Source organism: Rattus norvegicus, chromosome 2 (assembly GCF_036323735.1).
Source record: "Rattus norvegicus strain BN/NHsdMcwi chromosome 2, GRCr8, whole genome shotgun sequence".
In the NCBI taxonomy this organism is placed as follows: domain Eukaryota; kingdom Metazoa; phylum Chordata; class Mammalia; order Rodentia; family Muridae; genus Rattus; species Rattus norvegicus.
In genome coordinates, this window is record NC_086020.1 from 236,130,054 (window position 1) to 236,150,095 (window position 20,042).

The 20,042-nt window shown below is 48.4% G+C and overlaps 2 long non-coding RNA genes across 3 annotated transcripts in view; both read right to left on the reverse strand.

The window, feature by feature from the left end:
• Positions 1-1,259: 1,259 nt before the first annotated feature.
• LOC108350128 (uncharacterized) lies at positions 1,260-8,230 on the reverse strand. 2 transcript variants are annotated; one of them, XR_001836943.3, is made up of 3 exons: positions 7,891-8,230; positions 3,021-3,208; positions 1,260-1,456 (listed from the first exon to the last, which is right to left on the reverse strand). It is a non-coding gene; the product is annotated as an uncharacterized LOC108350128 (long non-coding RNA). The 2 variants fall into 2 exon arrangements; XR_010064482.1 differs by lacking the exons at positions 1,260-1,456; positions 3,021-3,208 and adding an exon at positions 7,107-7,525 and having other exon boundaries at positions 7,891-8,219.
• Positions 8,231-15,982: 7,752 nt separating this feature from the next.
• LOC134485991 (uncharacterized) overlaps positions 15,983-20,042 on the reverse strand; it is a 5,389-nt gene continuing 1,329 nt past the window's right edge. The window contains exon 2 of the long non-coding RNA XR_010064487.1: positions 15,983-16,723. This is a non-coding gene — a long non-coding RNA (uncharacterized LOC134485991). The remainder of the gene's footprint in view (positions 16,724-20,042) is intronic.

The window sequence follows — 20,042 nt, forward strand, 5'->3', positions numbered from 1 at the left end:
CCCCCTGCCCCATACAGCCTCCTACTGAAACTCAGGATCCCGTTTCCAGGGTTTTGATTCACCCGCTCGCCCATTTCTCCTTGAAGATACAAGGTCACCCTTGGTTCTGCATTTCTTTTTCTCGGGAGCTCTAGCTTACAAGGTTAGTCCATCAGTTGCCTAGAAGTTCAATGTCCACACCACTAGACCGGCTACAGTCCTGGTGTTCTCTACAGTTGCCTCGCACTAACACCCATCTCCATCCCAAAATGTCAATTCGGACATTCTTAAAAGATTGGCAAGAAGGATTGCAGCCATGGTGGTGGGGGGGTGGAGAAAGACCATTGGGGGTCACCTACCTAGCCTACTTGTGAACTCCAAGCCCAGAGAAGACCTTGTCTCTAAATTAATTAATTGTATATTAATTGTATACCCTAAGGAAAGATACCTAAGTGCACATGTGCACACGCTCACACACGTGCACGCACGCACGCACGCACGCACGCACGCACGCACACACACACACACACACACACACACACACACTACGTCTGAGGCATCGCTGATAAGATAGTACAATTTACTTTTTAGCTCCAGTTCAGTAAATTGTGGAGAAGCCGGTGATGAAGAAATGACGCTGGCTGACATGCCTTATTGACAGAGCAGCCACACAAACCACGCTCGATAGCTCTCCGAGTCAGCCGCTGGTTTGCTTCAGGGGGTAGAGTAAGTGCTACCACACCACTCGTAAACAGTTCCCTCCTCACTCCACCCTCGTTCATAGATTACTTAATAAGCTAGTAGGTTTCTCTTCCGGGCAGAGCAAAATCAGCAAATCAGAAGCCTTCCAAATAAACTGGAAGTAGGTGGTTTTATTGTCTGCGTTCCCAGTCACCTTGCCAACAGCCCTCAGGATTCAGAAATGTCATTACAGATTCTGTACCAGAAACACAGAACCCCTAAACCGTGGCCGAGGTCACCCCACACCGCCTCCGTCCTTGAGGCACTCTCTGAACTTAGGGAAATGTGGCCAGGAGAGAGATACTATTTTGTCTGATCCCTCACAGCCTGTTCAACTTTTGCATAGCAATTCGGCAAACACAGTTTTAAGCATTCAATTCTACTTCTGCAGCTCCTTAAAATTCTCTGCAATATAATTATCCTGATGGGAAATGCAGAAAGATAATTGCTTTTAGAGGAAAGTTTCTCCTTTGTTCCCTGTTCATCTGGCTTCCAGAAATGGAACGAGAGCCCTTGAACAACAGAAATACGCATCCATGTGTCTCTAGTTATCATTTATTTACAAAGATAGACCTTGACAAATGTAATTTGTTCAATAAAATTAAAAGGACGCACGATAATTCACTTAGACAAAGAGACTTGAAAGGAGACGTCATCGGCGGCCTCGCCGTCCATCATCTCGAATGATCAGCTGACTTTGAAGAAGTGGCAGGTGCTTGCCTTTTGGAATGCAACACTGAAGCGGTATTTAGAAGAGGGAAAAAGAAAGAAAGAGAGCTAGGAATCGGAGCAATTCTTTATTCAGGCAATAATTATACAAATTAGATCTATGAAAGCCAGAGAATGACTGTGCCTTGAACCCTGTCTGTATGCGTAGAACAATGGAGAAATTAATAATTAAATCTATTACATATGCTCATAACTCAATACAAAAGATACCTCAGTAGTTCAAACACTCCTGTATTTTCATTTGAATAAGGCTTTCACACATTCTCCTCATTATATATGTATTATATTTTAAATTTAACAGCTTATTTTGTTGCCTTTATGTTTGAATTAATAAGGGCACACTTTAATGTACTAATGGGGAATTGCATTAGCCGCCTTCCCAGACGTAACTTTGAAAAATCTCCAGTCTCCCAAGGGTGAAATCAATTTGGCCTGTAACGTGTTGTCTCACAGACACATCTGGAATCTTGGAAGAACAGCTCCCCTCTATGAGCTTCTGATTTGGGCCTCAGTATTTGAAAGAAGATCCCCAGAGTAGAAACCTTTGCTGAATTAAACAGACCCACCAAGATCATCTGTGGCGTTTGGCAGTCTTTTAGGCAGCTAACAGGATTTACATGCTTGGCCCCTGTTATTTTTCCAGGAAGCAAAAATAATTTTCCTATGAAAAAGTAAGGTTTTTTTTAATCCAATAATTCACATTCATACCCCACCCCCAATTGCCCCCAATTGCATGGGATATTTTCTGCTCTTCTCACCTGTGAAGCATGAAGAAGACAAGGAAATCAGAGGCGGGGAGAGACAGCAAGACAGACAGACAGACAGATAGACAGACAGACAGATAGACAGACAGACAGACAGAAAGCCGTGGTGAGTAATGGTGGTGGGAGAGAGATGACATTGAACCCCTGCCAAAATTACTGGTCCAGAACAGGAGGATTCGAGGTTGTACTAGAATCCTAGGGAGCAAAATAGCTCACAAAGTGGGCCCCAATTTCCTAGATAACAGAGTGGTTCTACTGGATATCGAAGGTTACAATCAACCCCCCCCCATCTAACCCCCCCCGCACCTCACGACCCAGATAAGAGACAAAGAAGTCAACAGCTACACAAGAGGAGGAGAGGGAACCAAGGCTCTCGCTTCAGTCTCGGCATGAAGGGGTGGGCCCGGGCATACGTGGATCCTCCCGCTCGCCTCTTCTACCACCGCAGTGTGACAAGGAGGTTTGTGCCTTCGGAGGAGCGCCAAATCCAGTGACGCTAATTGCATTGCAGATTTCTAGCGTCATTAGCAATTCTTAAAATTGCATTTACGCTGCTCAAGTTCCCTGTTCCCAGCCTGATAGACCGAGGGGGCAGGTCTCCGAAGAGGCTCTAGGTTACCCAGAAATTCAATTGGACACACTGGTTTCAGGTGTGCAGGTGGAGGCTGGCCGGCAGGGATTTATGGCCCAGAAAAAAAATGCTTGTCTGCCTTATTTTAAATGCTGATTGCCGGGAGAATAAACAAAACCCACAGCTAAATGGGCCTTAAAGGAACATTGGGAATTTTGGAAGGGAAAAAGCCTTACTGAGTAACAGTTGGAACTGGCCCTGTGGTCCTGTGGTGACAAGCACTATCCAAACACCCCGAGCGATGAGGCAACTTGCGTTGGAAATAGTTGGTGCAGAAATAACCACTCTCCTTTTGTTTGTTTGTATTTAAGACAAATGAAGAAAATCCAGATGAATTGGTGCTTTTACTTTGTTTGTTTGTTTCCTTAAAGAGAACATATTTGCTCATTAGGAAGGCTAGACAACCAGCTCCAGAAACAAAAGCCTGAAGTCCATGTCTCTCCGGAGCTAAGACAAGGACACTTGCCCCAGTGCTCCCCAACCCGCACAGCTCAACATAAAAGGGACATTCTCAGCACACAGCAGAGGTCAGAATCAGCTTGTGCCAAAGATGCTGCCTCTTGACAGTGAGGTAGGGCTCTGGACTTCCGCTGTGAAGTCACGGAGAAGCACCGTCCCCTTCTGGGGTGTCCTCTACTCTGAATCTAGCCCCTGAAAAGGGGGCTCACTTCCATGTACTTCTAGCAACTTAGCCCAGGTAATTAAATTGCTAAGCGCGTACACACTCACACACACACACACACACACGTGCATACTTATAAATATGTATTTTATCTGAAGCGCTATGTATAAACACACACAGGGAAGGAGTATATAGCGTCTAATTGGGCCACCGTCTCAAAATAATCAAGCCGGTTTTAATAATGCTGCTTAAAGCTGGCTAGCAAGCAGAGAAGACGTCCTCAAGCAAGGCATTAATAATCTGTGGCTTTTCTTGCTACCTCAGTCTCATTCGCAGCATTAATACATGTCCCAAGGACCAGAGGATAGGGGACACAAATGTGCCATGAGAGCCATCTTTGTCCACCTGAGGCAGGCAGCTCTCGGAAGCTACATCGGTGTTCACAGTTCCAAGCTGACAACGGGTTTGCCCATCTCAGGAAGGATCCCAGTGGAGATTCAATCAAGTCCACTGACTTCATCCTCGGACTAGCTAGGCTCCCGGTAGCATTTGAAGGTGAGGCCCCTCCTGGCAGCTCTGAAGATCAAACCTGCTAGGCTGACAGGGCAGCACTGAGCTGCATTCTAGTCCTGCTATTTAGAGTCTTAAATCAAAAGCAGGCATTGCCTTATAGCACACTGACAAAGCTGCAGAAGAAACCGGGAATTTAGGTAGACCCTTCTTTTCGGCAGTAGAGGCTTTTCTAGGTAAAGGAGTTTGTGGGGTTTGGCCAAAGAATGGTTGACCAGATCTCCCACCGTGAAACCTTTACTCATTGCACTGATTTCCATAGAAGGCCAAGGTAGGAACAGAACGTATGGCCACAGGCAGAGTCATTCTAGTGGTATGACACTGCAAATAGCATCTGGTATCTCAGAACATTTCGGAAGGCAAGGATCTGGATAAAACTTCATCTTGGGAGTAAGGAGGCCAATGTGCCCAGTGTCTTATGGTTTATCTCCTGTGCATGGCCACTTCCTCTCTGAGAGCCCTGGGATTCCCTGTCTTCCACCCTGGGGGTTGAATATAAAACACAGTCTATAAAATGTATCTTTCGATTTCTGCAGTTTGGTAAAAGGCTTAGACCAGGGGTTTAGACTAGGTAGTAACTGGTACTGTTCGCTGAGTCCTTTTGATTTGCCACCAGGGTACTTTAGTGCAGACCGCACTTCCTGAGCTAGGTAGTGGCAGGGAACTGAGGCTGAGGACACTAAAAACCTTGTTCAGCATCTTCCAGCCCTGCTGCAGCAGAGGATGGAGCAGAGGCCACGTGGAACCCCTGATCTTGGAGCCCTTCCTTCTTTCTCTCCTTCTCTTCTGACGGCTCAACCGTTCATGCTCTGCCTATCATGACTTCGATCTCACAGTCAAAAGTGCATGTTGGAATTACGTCGCTGGGCCTATGGTCCCACCTAACAGCAACGCTCAGCCCTGCTCTAGGCACAGATGTTAGTATCAGGAACCGATGGTGATGCCACCCGCATCTGTTGCCATGGCAATGGCCAAACATTCCCAGCATCCATTTGGTTTAGCTCCCACTTTACCTGCAAATGGTTACGTCACAGTTTAAATAACAAGCAGACACTTCTTGCCCCTCTCCCTTTCTTCCTCCCCCCTCTTTGTCTCCGTCGCCCCCAATAAACCTCTCCCATGTGGAATTTTATTGGCCCGTTGTGATCTGTACAGACGCGAGCCGGAATTCTATCAAAATGACAAATGTCATAATATCCAGAAGATTTTCAAGGGGGGTATGGGGAGGAGAACCTGTTCTGAAGTCAAGTTGCTACCATTTCGACAGCCTGACAAGTGTACCTACCCTTGTGTGCTTTCAGCTTAAAGGAGCCAGGAAAGGACCAACCACCCCAGAATTCATGGTCAGGTTCTCCAGAATACAAAGGACAAGGCAACATGGCGTGGGTTGGGGAACATCCCCACTACATCCCCATTAGCACTCTGCAGGGAGGTGTCCTGGCAAAAAACCACAATGGTGACCTATAGGATCAACGTGGTAGGGGTCTGGGTTCCAACGGGGCGGGGTAGAGGACCAATGGTGGAGAGTAGAAGCCCTGTAGTAGAGGGCAGGGACAGAGTCTGTGGGCTCAGGAGTCTAAATAGCTGCCCGAATGGGGCAAAGGCTATGGCGATGCAAACAGGAAGGCAAGGGGACAACAGGCGGAGAAACCACCTTGTGATTTGAAATGTAACAGGAAATCCGCAGTTCCAGGAAAGAGAACCGAAGTGAACAGAAACTTGAGAAGTCCGACTCCAAGGGGTGTACGGGGCCTCAAGGAGGGGTGGGACACAGTCCCTGAAGCTAGTGGCAACGGGGCTGCTGTCACCCTTTACCACAGCACCGTCCCAGGTAGGCTCTTGTGGGCTAGGAGCTCTGGGGTATGAGAGTGGAAGAACTCTAGGCTTTGACAGCCTCCTGCTCACACTCAACCCCTTCTGCTGATGCCACTCAAAGCAAATGAGTAATTAATAACGGGGCAGGAAGCGACTCCAGCAGGAAGAGAGGTAACGGAGGACAAAAGAGCTTCATTGGTGCTTCAAATGCTGGGCCGCAGCAACAGGGCGAATTCCCCCTCTCCCCACAGTGCAACACATGGAGGAGCCATCGGATGGAGGGATCCGGTAGAGGCAGCTGGTGGAAAACCAAAGGATTTCCCAGAGCCACGCGCGTCCTAGCCAGTGGCCAACGCGTCTCAAATGTTCCTGTGGCGCCACCTAGTGTTCAAGGCTCAGAGGACGTCCAGGCGAAGACTTCAAATTCAGTCCAGTCCTGGGACCTGAGTCAGAAAGAACCCCAGTCTCTAATGTCATGAGGCAGGTTGGGGTAGGAACGGGGTGTTTCCTGGCTGTGGACCAATAACACCCTTCAGCTAGGCAAATGCCCATGTAAAACCTCTCCTGCTGCCACTAAATCTAAGTAGCACATTTGCCAGAAGGTACAGGAAAAATGACGCTCCCTTTCTGAGACCATGAGGTGATGTCTGGTTTTCCCTCAATACAATGGCAAGTGTATTAATTCATCTAGAAAAAAAATATAGATGCTGTCATCATATAAACACGAGTCCCTGAGTAGAACTGTGCCTCAGACCATCTGGAGGTATAGCATATGAGGCAAGCTGAACTTAGGGACAAAGGACAATTTCGCTTTGTTTGATGGGAAAACAGGAGATAAGAGAAGACCCTAAAATGGAAAGAATGAAACCGGGGAGCTAGAATGTGCTTCCAGAGTCCTGGTGTTGGCCCTGCGTGGTTATCTGTGTGACCTTGACCGAGGGAAATTGTGTTCCTCTCTCCTAGCAAAGCTGTGAGGTTCAGATTGTGGATTTCCCTGAACAGAAGAGGAAGCAGTGGCTCCAGGAGTTTATCCAAGGTCAGGCCCAGGTCGGTGGCCACGCCAAGCTCCCAACCCACATCTGCCCAAAGTTCACAAACATGTTCCTCTGACAAGTCCCAGGCCCTCTGGGCTGCGATTCTCTGTCTATACCAGGAAGGGGTCCCTTCCAGAAATAGCAAACTGTGATTATAGGGTTTCATCGTTCCCTTAAAACTCAGTTTTAGTGCACACAAACCCCACAGTGATAACAAAGGGGCCTTTAAAAAGGATTTATCCACCTATAAAAGCTACTGGGTTTTATTTCCCACTATGGGCAAAGAACGCCAAAACCAATGTGTTAGGACATCAAATCCCCTTTAAAATTTAGGGCAGGGAAAAAAGGAGACTCGGAGCGTGTTAGGGGGTAGCGATAGCATGGTGTCCCCAGCAGCAGCACTGGGTCCTCAGCAAAGTCCATCTGTAGGCATTGCTTATCCAGAGCCAGTGGCCTCCCGGCCTAATTGCACTCTGACAATTGTTTAGACTTGATAAACACAGCAGTTTATCTGGCTGCCAGTTCGGATCTGGACAGTAGCAGATGGAGCACGTTTGCAATAGCCTCAGAGATAAAGTTTTCCTATCTGAGGCAGTTGATCTCGCCCTTCTAGGGTCATATTGTCCAGCAACGGCCGCCTCTGAAAGAAGGAAGTGGGGGTGAGCCAAGGGTTCGAAGTGGGCCTTGCTCGCCTGTAACTTCTCTCCCTGGTAAACCCTACAGTTAGCCTCCCCAAGGCATCAGACAAGCCAGTAAGTAAACCGAGGATTTACTAAGACCTTCTGGACCTATTGCCTCGCCCTCGGTCAAATGAGTTAGACATGTCTCACATACAAGGTAGCAACCAAAACTTACAGTCCAACTACTCCCAAACCCTGTCTCGACACCATCCCATTATTTTTAAAGCCCTTCAGGGCAACTTTGGAGGCCCAGTAGCCCAGCTACGGAAAGAACTTTCAAAGTTCAAGAGCAACGAGAGAGGATTCTCTAAACAGACCCTTCTACCTCAAGAAGTCCCAAGTAGGAGTCTCTGCCCTTATTTTCAATTCGGGGATGAGGAGAAGGAAAAGAGGGATTTTCCTGGACAGCGTCCTCCAGGGTTGAGGTCATCCGTTTACTGGGGGCGGATGGGTTCTCATCACTCCTCTCAGCTCCAAGCTGCTCCTGGACTCACAGTAGGGATTAATTAGGTCTGGCGAACTGAGTGGGTTCCAGTGCTGACAGATTCACACAGTGTATGTAATCAGTTACAAAACTAGATGCCAGCCAAGGCTAGCCCACGACCCCACCCTTTAGGGCAGCCCTACTGCCTCCCACTTCCCACTCTACCCAGCCTCTTGGCAACGCTATTGAAGGGTTCCGAGCCCCGCCCCTACGGCAGCTCTGTCCCTCCCCCCACGCTGGGTCTGTTTTCTGTCTTCCTTTTTGGCTGTGATTCACGGCAGACACTAGAAAGGAAACGGCCCTCTTCATCCTTTCTACCATCCCTCTTATCTTTACAGGGTTCTTACAACTCATTTATGTGATGTCGCGCACAGAAGCGGTGTTGCCAATCCGCCCCAAGCACTGACTTCAATACAGGAAAGCTACAAACAAATGCGGTCTCCATGAGGAATCTCTTGGGCACGGCTAGGGAACGCTAAGGATAATGGGGGACCTGGGGGATATTCGCTTCCTAGGGCAGGTAGAAAGTTCTTTACCCTCTTGTCTGCTGAGGTCATGGAAGTCAGCTTCCTGCTAGGTACAGCCCTGATGAGAAGTCAGCTCAGAAGTGCAGAGTCCTGAAGGGGCTGTCCACAGCCAAAGGGTTAAATGGCCACCCCTTACTTCCTTAAAAATACAATTTTTTTAAAAAAGGGTTGTATGTAGCCCAGGCTGGCCTCAAATTCACTAAATAAACAAGGCTGATTTGGAACTTCTGATTTTTCCACCTTTGCCTTCCAAGTACTAGGATTAAGTCAGGAGCCACTATACCCAGTTTTGAAGTTCATTTTTGAATGTCATAGAAGACAGGCAGCAGCCTTAGTCTTCTATTCCTGCTGAACGTAAAGAGGCCAGAGGAGGGGAGGAGGGGAGAAGTTAGCACAGAAGCAAAGACGGATCACATCTCAGAAAACTCATCCCTTCCCTTCCCTTCCCTTCTCTCCCCTTCCCTTCCCTTCCCTTCCCTTCCCTTCCCTTCTCTCCCCTTCTCTCCCCTTCTCTCCCCTTCTCTCCCCTTCTCTCCCCTTCCCTTCCCTTCCCTTCCCTTCCTTTCCCTTCCCTCCTCTCCCTTCCCTCCTCTCCCTTCCCTCCTCTCCCTTCCCTCCTCTCCCTTCCCCTCCCTTCCTGCCCTCCTTCCTTCCCTTTCTCTTTCTCTCCTTCCTTCCTTCCTTCCTTCCTTCCTTCCTTCCTTCCTTTCCCTTTGATTTTTAGACAGGGTCTCACTACACAGCCCTGGGTGGCCTGGAACTTCATCTGTAGACCAGGCTGTCCTTGGAATCACAGAGATCCTCCTGCCTCCTCCCAAATGCTAGGGTTAAAGGCATGAGCCTCTGTGCCCTGCCTAGAAAGTTCTTTCTTCTCTTTGGGCAGACACCTGCTCCGTTGGCGTCCTCCTTGGCCGTGCTACCCATGAGCCATCAACGGCCTTGTACTCCCAGACTCCCATCTCCCACCCATTCATTTCTCAAGACCTGTTGAGTCAGTCAGCCTTCTGTTACTGTAACAAAAACCTAAGATAACCAACTTATAAAGAGAAATCTGTTTTGACTCATAGTTTGGGAGTCTCGGGTCCGCGTTTGCTTGGCCCTCTTTGGGCTTAGGGTAGCACATCATGGTAGGTGGCCTAATTAGGTTAGTGATGAAACACCACAACCAAAAGCAACTTGGGGAGGAAAGGGATTGTTTTGCTTACACAGTCAGAGTCGTCTCTATTGAGAGAAACCATGAGGGAGCAGGAACTCCAACTGGTCAGGAACCTGGAGGCAGGAGCTGAAGCAGAGGCCATGGAGGGGTGCCGCTTAGTTAGGCGTGCTCAGCCGGCTTCATTATAGAACTGAAGACCACCAGCCCAGGGATAGCACCACCTCCAATGGGCTGGGCCTGCCCTATCAATCACTAATTAAGAAAATGCCCTACAGCCGGATCTTATGGAGGTATTTTTTTCCACTGAGGGCTTGTTGAGCCCTTCTCTCAGGTGACTCTAGATTTTGTCAAGTGAGATGGAGCAATACTGCTGTTACGATGGCTAGCAAGAAGAAAGAGGGAGCGAGAGGCTGGGTTCCCACAAGCACCTTTTAAGGGTGCACCCCAGTGAAGGTCTCCCACTAGACCTGGTCTCTTAAAGTTCCTGCCACCTCCCAATGACTCCAAGCAGGACCCAAGCCTTTAGCACCTGGGCTTTGGAGGATGCCTTAAGAGACAAACCGGAGACCCAGTCTCCATGTCTCCCTCAGGAGAATTTGTTGCAGCCCATCCCAGGGATGTGGGTACCAAAGAGATATGTCTACAGATAGTAAGTACTTGCTATCACTGTGAGGTAATACTCGATTTATTCTCATCCCTTAGTTACTGACAGCTTTTTGATTCTGTCTGTCTGTCTGCCCCCGCCCCCGTGTGTGTGTGTGTGTGTGTGTGTGTGTGTGTGTGTTTATCGTGGGATACAGGAATTGAACCCACTTCAGCAAGTTTGTACAGCAAGTGCCTTTACCCATCGAACCACCTCATTAGCCTTCGAGAGCTTCTCAGTGGCTATCATCTCTCCTTTGAAGTCCAGGCTGCCAACCCCTTCCTCAGTGTTCAAAAAAAGAAGAGACTCCCTTATTGGGAGAACTCAGAGCCATCTCCTTCCTCATCCCTGTTTGTTCTGTTGACCCCCAAGCGAGCCTGAAGGGAACCGCAAAGGGTGTGGGAGCTGTACGTCCACATTTCTTCACGCCCTTGCCTCCTAGTAACCGATGGAACCACACTGGATGGCCCTGTGGCCTCAATTACTTGCCTGGAGAGCGGTACCCAACCCCGCTTGGCCTGTGGCTCACCTTCCAAGACACCAAGCTGATTTTCTTCTCTCCTGCTGTCTATGCCCTGCCTACTCACAGCGTCGCTCAAAGTGAAAAGCTCAGGAGTCTATACGGGCAGGCCTAACGCTCCACGGAACCCACACGCAGACCCCAACCCGAGTGTCTAGATGTCGGGTACTCCATAGAGCGAGGACACACAGGCCAGGAAGAGCGCAGCTGAGGCTGAGGAGTCCTGTTTCCTCCGGGCCCCTTTCCAGCTCCGCTCTGGCTGGGCACGTGGCCTCATTTACATGGCTGGTTTGGAGCCTCTCGGCGGATGAAAGTGCTGGGGTAGCTCGTATGTGCTGCTCACCATTAAACCTCCCTTCAGGGTTTCTCGCCGCCTTTGGTTTGTGTCTCAATCTGGAGCAAATTTAAGCAAAGGTTTGGGCCTCTGCATTTCCTTGGTTTAATTAATAATTCATAATAAAAATTTAATCAAGGCATAAGCTTTTGTGAAAGGTTATAAAACACTCTTATTTGCCCTGGAGATCAGAATGACCACTTTTAAAATCTGTGAAATGACGGGTTTGGTTTGTTTTTTTTGTTTTTTTTTACCCAAACGAGGAAATTTTACTCTCGACTGTAAATCTCAGCTGTTTGCCATATGTAACCACAGAGAATCTGTTTATTGACTTAGTATATTAGAAGTAGTTAGGCAGGAAGAAAAATAAACCGAGACTCCAGATGGGAGAAAGTGGGGAAGGGGTGAAGAGCCAGAGTCAGAGTCGCAGAAAACACGAGCCTCGAAGAATAGCAAGAGGAAGAATAGCAAGAGGATGTAGGTGATAGGAACAGGGGAGGTAGGAGACCCAGAAGCTGCGGGGGACGCATGCGCGCGCGGGGTTGGGCTAATCAGTCCCAATCTTTGCAGAGTGAAGCACACGGCAGTAAACTGTAAACGGAGATCAGACTCCGGGAGGGCTCCATAGTTGGGTGGAGTCCTGGCTGAAGTCTGTAAACACAGATGTGTCGACACCTCCCTGGAACACCAGAAAAACCTTCTCGGTATGGCGAGAGATGTCGAGACCGGGGCTCACCCAAACACCCGCCATGAACAATGCCAAACCACTAGGAAAGCTACCTAAAAATAGACTCTTCAGCCTCCACTTGAAACGGTCTGTCAAGCCATGCCTGGTGTGACCCATGACTGCCACCCTAGCACTAAGGAAACTGAGGCAGGAGGATCACGAATCAGGCCAGCCTGAGTTACAAAGGACCACCCTGTCTCAAAAGCACCAAAGCAATCAAAATTAAATGTCATTCGAAGCTCTTCGTGCGCAGCCAGATTTCAGAGCCACTAATCCTGACCACATTTTGGGATCCTTCAGCACTAATGCTTTGGGCTTTCTTTTTTTTTTTTTTTTTTTTTAAACCATTAGGTGGAGACTCACAGAGCTGATGTAGAAGAACTGGGCACCAGCCACATTCTCAGTGGATAAGGTAGACCACTCAGTTGGTCTCTGTCTTAATCACTGTCGCATTGGGTCATTAAGTGTGTGGTTACCTCACCCCATTATCTGCCAGTTCTGAAAGAAAGGTGTCAGCAGTACAAGGAAGAATGGGAGAGAGAGTGGTAAAAGAGCCCACACGCTGATGGTGACAGTTTTCGGGTCTTCTGACTGCAAATGACCAATGCAACACTTACAGGCCCCAGATCTGTCTGTCCTCTGTGACCGAGGACTGAACGAAGCAGAGGAGTTAGACAGCAGAGGGAGGATTGGAAGGAGAAGACCCAGAAAGCCCTGCTACACATCCAACACCCCAGGTTCATGGCTAAAGGCTCCTCAGGACCTAAAGTCACCATCAAACTCCCCATGCGGAAGAATGGCTCCAAGAAAAATAACTTGGATTCTTGCTTGCTTAGCATTGGGTTTAAATTTTAAATAGTTTGGGCTGCTGTCTCGCTCAAGCCGCTCCTCCCAACTAGAACTCTGTCCTCGACCCTGGTGTGCCCTCACACGTTCTGTGTCTCCTGTTGTGAGAGCAGGTGTTGGATGTGTGGTATCCCCAAAGGACCCACGGGTCCCTTAATGGTTTTAGAGACTTAATAGTTTAGATCAGTACACATCAGGTAAGAAAAGTTTATGGGTTTCCACACCAGGAATAGTGGTGGTTGGAAGGAGAATGACCCCAAAGGCTCAAATAAAAGACTTGGTCTCTAGTTGGTGAGTTGTTTTGAGAAAGATTAGGAGGTGTGGCCTTCTTGGAGGAGGTGTGTCATTAGGGGTGGGCTTTGTGGTTTCAAAAGCCCTTTCTAGGCTAGCCCTCTCTCCCCCCACTCCTCTTTCTCTCTCTCTCTCTCTCTCTCTCTGTCTGTCTCTTTCTGTGTGTCTCTCTCTCTGCCTTCAACTTGTAGGTCAGGCTGTTAAGTTCTTACCTACTGCTTCAGCCTGCTGATACATTCCCCGCCACGATGACCCTGGACTCGGCCTCTAAAACTGTAAGCAAGCCCCCAGTTCAATGCTTTCTTCTGTAAGTTGCCTTGGTCATGGTGTCTCTTCACAGCAGTAGTCCTAACTAAGGCAGCAACCTCATAGGGGAGAGAGGCCTCTGGAAGAAAAGACTAGCTAGCTCATGATGGTATCTACTGCCTGAGCCAACAACAGTGAGCCTGGTGGTCATGATGACCCCAGCATGGGTGAGCATGCCACTGGCTTTGAGAACCACTTTCCCAAGCACTGGATCCAATCCCCTAAGGATCGTACACCCTCCTTTATTACGAGGCTTTGGAGAGGCCATGCAGAACGGACTGTGTAAGAAATTATGGGTAGTTAGAAGCTAAAAGGAGAATGCCAGCTTTACACAGACTAGGGAGTGAGGAGCAAGACTGCCCCCGTGTTTGTTTCAGATAAGGCACAAATTCAGTTTTGTTTTCTCGCTGCGGTTTTGAACTAAGAATGTTGGGGAGGGAAACATCTGACTCATCACCAGAGAGGGCTCGGTGGTCATAAGGTAAAAATATGGCAGGACCATAAAATAAGCCAACTAACAATTACTGTGTGTTGCCACCTGCACAGGGCATCTAGAACAGTCAGACTCAGAGACAGAAAGTATAGGAGTGGCCGTGGAGGCTGGGGCCGCAGTAAGAAATTTCAACCGTAGTCAACCTGTATAAATGACACACAATCCAGATACTTTATTTATAAGCCATATGTCTAGATTGGGCCAATCTAGGGCTATTCTAACTCATTCCCCAGCTATGAGGCCCCTTGTTACTTGCTGTTTCTCCTGGCCAATCAGTTCTGGTCCATGGCTGCTTCCTTCTCCTCCATCTTCCCCCTCTCATCTCTCTCTCTCTCTCTACCTGCAACCCCCTCTTCCGAATTTCCAGTCCCACCTTTCTCTCTCCAGTGCCCAATCACAGGCTCTAGTCTTTTATTGTCCAGTTCAGTTGGGGAGAAGGCTCACATGGCATCACATGAGCACGTGAGGATACATCTTGCACTGAGAAGCAAATACCATGGCCTTAAAGTACAAAAAGGAGAACCGGCAGAGAGGGCTGAGGATGCGACATGAGCCCAGTGCCTGGCTTTAGAACTGGCTTTCTCACGCCCACCAGGGAATGGAGCAAGGGTAGGTGGACCTTCAGACTTCAAAGCTTCTGGTGCCCTCTGGGAATCAAGCCAGAGGTTTGCCCAAGCTTGGAAGTATGGAGATCTCCAATTTCTTCTGTCACAGTAGGAATTCTGCAGAGGGATGGCATACCATGGACCTCAGTTTGGAATAGGGTCAACTGCCCCAAGTTAGCAGAGAAAGACACAGAGAGAGAGAGAGAGAGAGAGAGAGAGAGAGAGAGAGAGAGAGAGAAAGAGACAGAGAGACAGAGAGACAGAGAGACAGAGAGACAGAGAGAGAATCATATCTTGAGTAACCAGTATTTAGCGTTAGAATACAAGCAGCATCAGACCAATCCACTACCCAGGCACCTTAGGGGAAGATACCAATTCCCAGTTTGAGAAGAGAACCATTCTGGATAGGTAGGTATTGGCCAACAGCAGTAACATTGTATTTAATGCAACTGAACTCCACATACCAGGATGTCTAAGACGGTGCATTGTATAAAAAGGTGCATTTTACCATAATTCAAAAACAAAAAGCACAACTTAAAGCAAAAAAGACAATAACAAAACTGGACCTCAGGAGCCACTGTAACATGAGAAGTTTCTCCTCAGAGCCCAAGGAGATTTGAAGTAGCAAATGACAGCTCAGCTCCCACTGACAGTCACTACTCCGTGGCCTCAGTGCATGCCTCTAGCCTCACACAAACACGTGCTCAGAGTACAGCCAGGGCAAAGGATGTAACACATCCTTTGTGGACCGGCCCAGGAACCACGCTGATCCCTTATGGATGTTGACAAGCCCATTGTCTCATGGGGTTTAGAAAAGTAGCTTGCCTATCCCCTGGTTCAACTCAGGGTATCTCGTGTCAGATCACCCATGTCCGGGCCCTACATAAGTGTTGCTAATGTTGCTCATGGGCCATAGCAAGAGCTAACAAGGAGATGTCAGTAGCCCAGTGTTCCACAGCCTGGCTCTCCCCCAAAGGCTCAAAGGCCTGGATATATACAGAGAAGCCTACATATGTAGGGCTGAGGATTCCTAAGTCTCATCCACAGAGCAGAGGCTGGCCCTCCTAGCTTCTTGTCACATCCATTGTCCTGGATGGCCCAGTGCCCACTTCAAGTCTCTAACCCCTCCAGGTCACTAGAGGAGTCCACAGAATAAACACAGATCTCTTTCTTAGTCTGCCAGGAAATAATTAAAACCAAACAATTAATACTGAGGAACATTTGTCTGTGGCTAGCAAGATGGTTCCTTGAGCAATGGTTCTTGCTGCCAAGCCTGATGACTCTGGTTCAATCCCTAGGCCCGACATGGTGGAAAAAGAAACCCATCTCCTGAAATTTGACCTCTGGCCTCCATAGGCATGCCATGAAGTGCAAGCACCCAAGAGGAGCACTCTCTCTCTCTCTCTCTCTCTCTCTTTCTCTCTCTCACACACACACACACACACACACACACACACACACACACACTCGATGAATAAATAAAAAGCCTTTTTAAATTTAATGTGAATAGAAAGGAATTAAATATAGAAACAGAAACCCTTAACCCCATGATAGTGGCCCCTGGTTGTCTTTTGTTCTTATCCCCTTTGCTGTGATGCATCAGGGACCACTCTACCTTCCTCCCCCATTAAATGCCTCAAGATTCCCTCCGCTGAGTACATGTTTCCCAATACCTTTCCGGGTCTATAAAGCAACAGACACATGAAATCAACACCTGAGGGGTACCCAAGCACCGAGAAGTCAATGGCAAGTCACTTCGTTCTTTGTCTCAATCACATCCACTCTAAGTAAGGTTGACTTTTGCTCTCCTCAGCCCCCACCTAGGTTCTTTCCCCTCCATGGTCATGACAGAGATGCAGTGTGTCCGTACCCAGTCGTGCTCTGTTTTCAGAGCTACAAGCACCATCTGAATGCAAGCAGCCTGACTATCCACGTCCACCATGGCGGAGCAGTGCGCTCACTCCCCCATGTGCACCCAATCCTTCTGGCACTGGGCTGGATGGCTTTAAATGGTTGTGGTTTAGTAATTTGGGGGTTCGTTTGCAAGGCAAATGCAAACTACCTAAAATTAGGGCTCAGTGGTGTAGAGCACTCACTGAAGAGTGCTTTTGTTTTGTTTGAGAACCGCAGTCTTGCTTGACAAGATGTTATCACCAATCTGGCAGGAAAACCGGATCTCTTTGTTCACTGTAGAAAATCTATTCCATTCTTCTGAGTGACAGAGTCCTATGGGAAGAGACAATTGCAAGCAGGTCACTGGCCAGTCACAGCTGAGAACAGAACTAAGAGGGAAAGGGTTGGGCTAGAAAGCTGCCCCCAGGAGCTGGTGTCAGCATTGGTGTGGCTCCCGGCAGGGATGCCTTGGACTCCATAAGAAGTATGCAGTAGTGTTTGGTCAACTTCAAACATAGCTTCTTTAGATCTTTATTTCAGATTCAACCTGAGTCTACTCCAAACTTGGGGGATATAGACAGACAGGAGGGGCAGTAGGGTGGTTCAACTTAGTTTATTCTTGGCAAAACAGATCTTCCTGAGTCTGGGGCATGGGGTGGGCGCAGCTTAGACAGATGTAAACAGTCTCTAAGGCCCTTTGGACATCAAATAACACCAGCAGAGCAACGTTTAGATGAGTTAAGTGTAAATCAATCAGAAACACATGGACTACATTTCCCTGAAAATACACAGAGGTTTACAAATTGCAGGCACAGGGGCTTGGCAAGACACAAGACTGGTTTTGCCAAACCTAAAGTGTTTGGAGACGATATAAAGAAAGCAGACTGACCCAGAGTGCCTTCAACTCTGCCATCCCTGACGCTGGTCACATCCCACAGGACCACAAATATTTAAGGGCATGGGTTTTAAGAGATTTGTGTGTTGGATAAACTTAACTGCTCAGAACATGCAACGATTCCTTTCCAGATAAAATGCTCGTGGAAAGGTGAAACTGCCAAGTAACCGTGGTTACAAAAGGCAAGGGCGTCTACCTGGGCTGGGCTGAGGGGGCTGAGACACTTAGACTTGAACAAAAATGGAACAAAATGGGAAACACTGAGGTTCCGTGCCTGCGGTTGTGGGTTCATGGAGGGGAGATCCTGCTTTTCCCAGCACGGGTCTCTCTTTGCAGGAGGGGAAGGCAGCATCTTGCACTCACTTGTGTGGCGATAATGCTTTCAATGACACACTCATTGGTGTCTGCTACATCATGGCTCTCCATACAACACATGACTATGAGGAACTTCCGTCCCAAAGGAAGGCTGTCCGAAAGAAACTAAAGTGCCCAAGATTCATTCGGGTGTTTATGTTTTGAGATTCAAACGTGAAGTCCTGAGTTGGGGAGATTGCTCATACAAGTACCCAAATAAAAAGCCATGCCCGGTGGCACACACCTGTAACACCAGCACTGGGAGGAGGAAACAGGGAGTCCTCGGATCTCATGGGCCAGCCAGTCTAGCTAGATCAGAGCTCCAGGTTCAGTGAGAGATTCTGTCTCAGTAATTAAAGAGGAAGGTTGGGGGTATAGCTCAATGGTAGAATGCTTGTCAAGAATTCTTGAAGTCCTAGATTCAATCCCTACTATACACTAAACTGGGAAGGGGAGCGCATTTAGAATCCCAGCACCAATGGTGTGGATATAGGAGGATCAGGAGTTCAAGGTCACCCATAGCTACCAAGCAAATGTCAAGCAAGCCTGGCCTACATGAGACTCTGTCTCGAGAAGGGAGGAGGGAGCAGGAAGCGGGAAAGGAGAAAAGATGGGGAGCAACCGAGGACTGAGGAAGATACCCAACATTGACTTCTGGTACACACACACACACACACACACACACACACACACACACACACACAACAGAGGGGTGGTGAAATTCTGTCAGTCAGGTGTGGTGGTACTCATATGTACTCCCAGAACTCAAGAGTGAGACGTTGCTTCAAAAGGGGGAGGGAGATGCTGTTCATGATGTAAGAGATGCTATAACTTCATCCTGAGGTGGCATCCAGGGCTCAAACTAAAACAGCACAGAAAGAAACAGCAGCTAAGGACATCCCCTGGTGGAGTTTCATGGCTGGTGCCTCTTGAAGGAAGCAGGGATTGAACACGCCTTCAAAGAGATTCAAGGACTCTTCTGTCCTTCTTTGGATGCCACACCGGCAGGGACGAGAATCCATCCACTGCATGTATCGACATCTGGAGTCCGAGACAGTCTCAGAGTCCCCAGAGAGCTGGAGAGAGTGGGAGGTCCCCAGGTCCTCATAGAGGCCCTACTTAATGAACACAGTGTCAGCTGTTTCTAAACAAGGACCGAATTAAGATGTGTCAACCTGTACCCACAGGCCACACACATCCCAAGAGAGCTGTGAGTCAGCCACACACATTGTAAATGACAGTGCCATGGTCACAATGTCAACAGGTTGAATGCCCCTGGCAGACACAGGCTAGTGCAGGATCACCTGGCCCACAAACCACTGCCCCCTCCTTCTTCCTTCTTTCCTCCCTTCCTTCAATAAAGGACAGTCCCAAGGGTTAAATATACCAACCTAGTAGTAAGATTATCTGGCACCAAGGTAAAAAAGGACTTGTACACCGACCTCCTAAGACAACATGCACGGTCCCTTGCATTCTTGGCCATCCTATGCAATCCTTGCCTTCTCTTTAGATCCCGGAAGTACCCATGTTAATTAGATGGAGCTAGTGGTTTAGACTATGCTCTAAAGCAAAGAGCTTTCCCCCACCTCATTCTAACCCAAGCGGGGAAACACCAACTTAGATGGGGTCATCAGGAGTGGGCTGGTGTTAGAGGGAGAAAGGTAGGGCACTTGCAGATTTGATAGGAAGGCGCCAGTCACTGGAACAGAGCAAGTAGGATGGCTTACACCTAGGAATGAGTGACAGTGGCAACGAGGTGGCTCCAGAGACACAGGGGGCAACCACCCTTTTCCATCCTGCCCTAGAGAAGGCAAGAGGGTCCCAGAGAAGGCTCTACAGGGAGGCAGGTGCCCAGGCAGGACGGGACTCGGCCTCCCTTAGAATCCTAGTACTCCCTCACCCCTCCCCACGTCTCTCACTCTGCCACCCACATCCCCTGCTCCCTTTTGGGATTGGCATCTGGTTGTCAGAGCCGGAGACACACAAAGTGTGAGGGGGTCAGGCAACTTCGGGCAGCAGGAGTGACAAGGGCTTAGTATTTCCCGTGACAGGGCACTGTTTGCTTTCTAAGCAAAGAGATGCAAAGAAAGGCAATGAAAAATGCAAGGGATGTAAAGCGGTCTGGAAGGAAGCTGAGGTTTTCTTTGTTCTAGAGATTTCCTTCAGTGACTCTCCGAATGTATGTTACATGTCCTACCGGGGTCCTGGCCTCTGTGAAGCTCGCTAGCTGGCTGTCCATATGCAAAGAGGATCGTATAGACCCTGGTGTTCCCAGCAGAAAGTCTCCATTATTTAATTCTTGAACAGGTCACTTCATAGGAAAACATTCCAATGGCTCCATTTTATAATAAGCAGGAGAGGGGTGGGGAGATATGAACTTGAAAATTATGAGGCAAAAAAAAT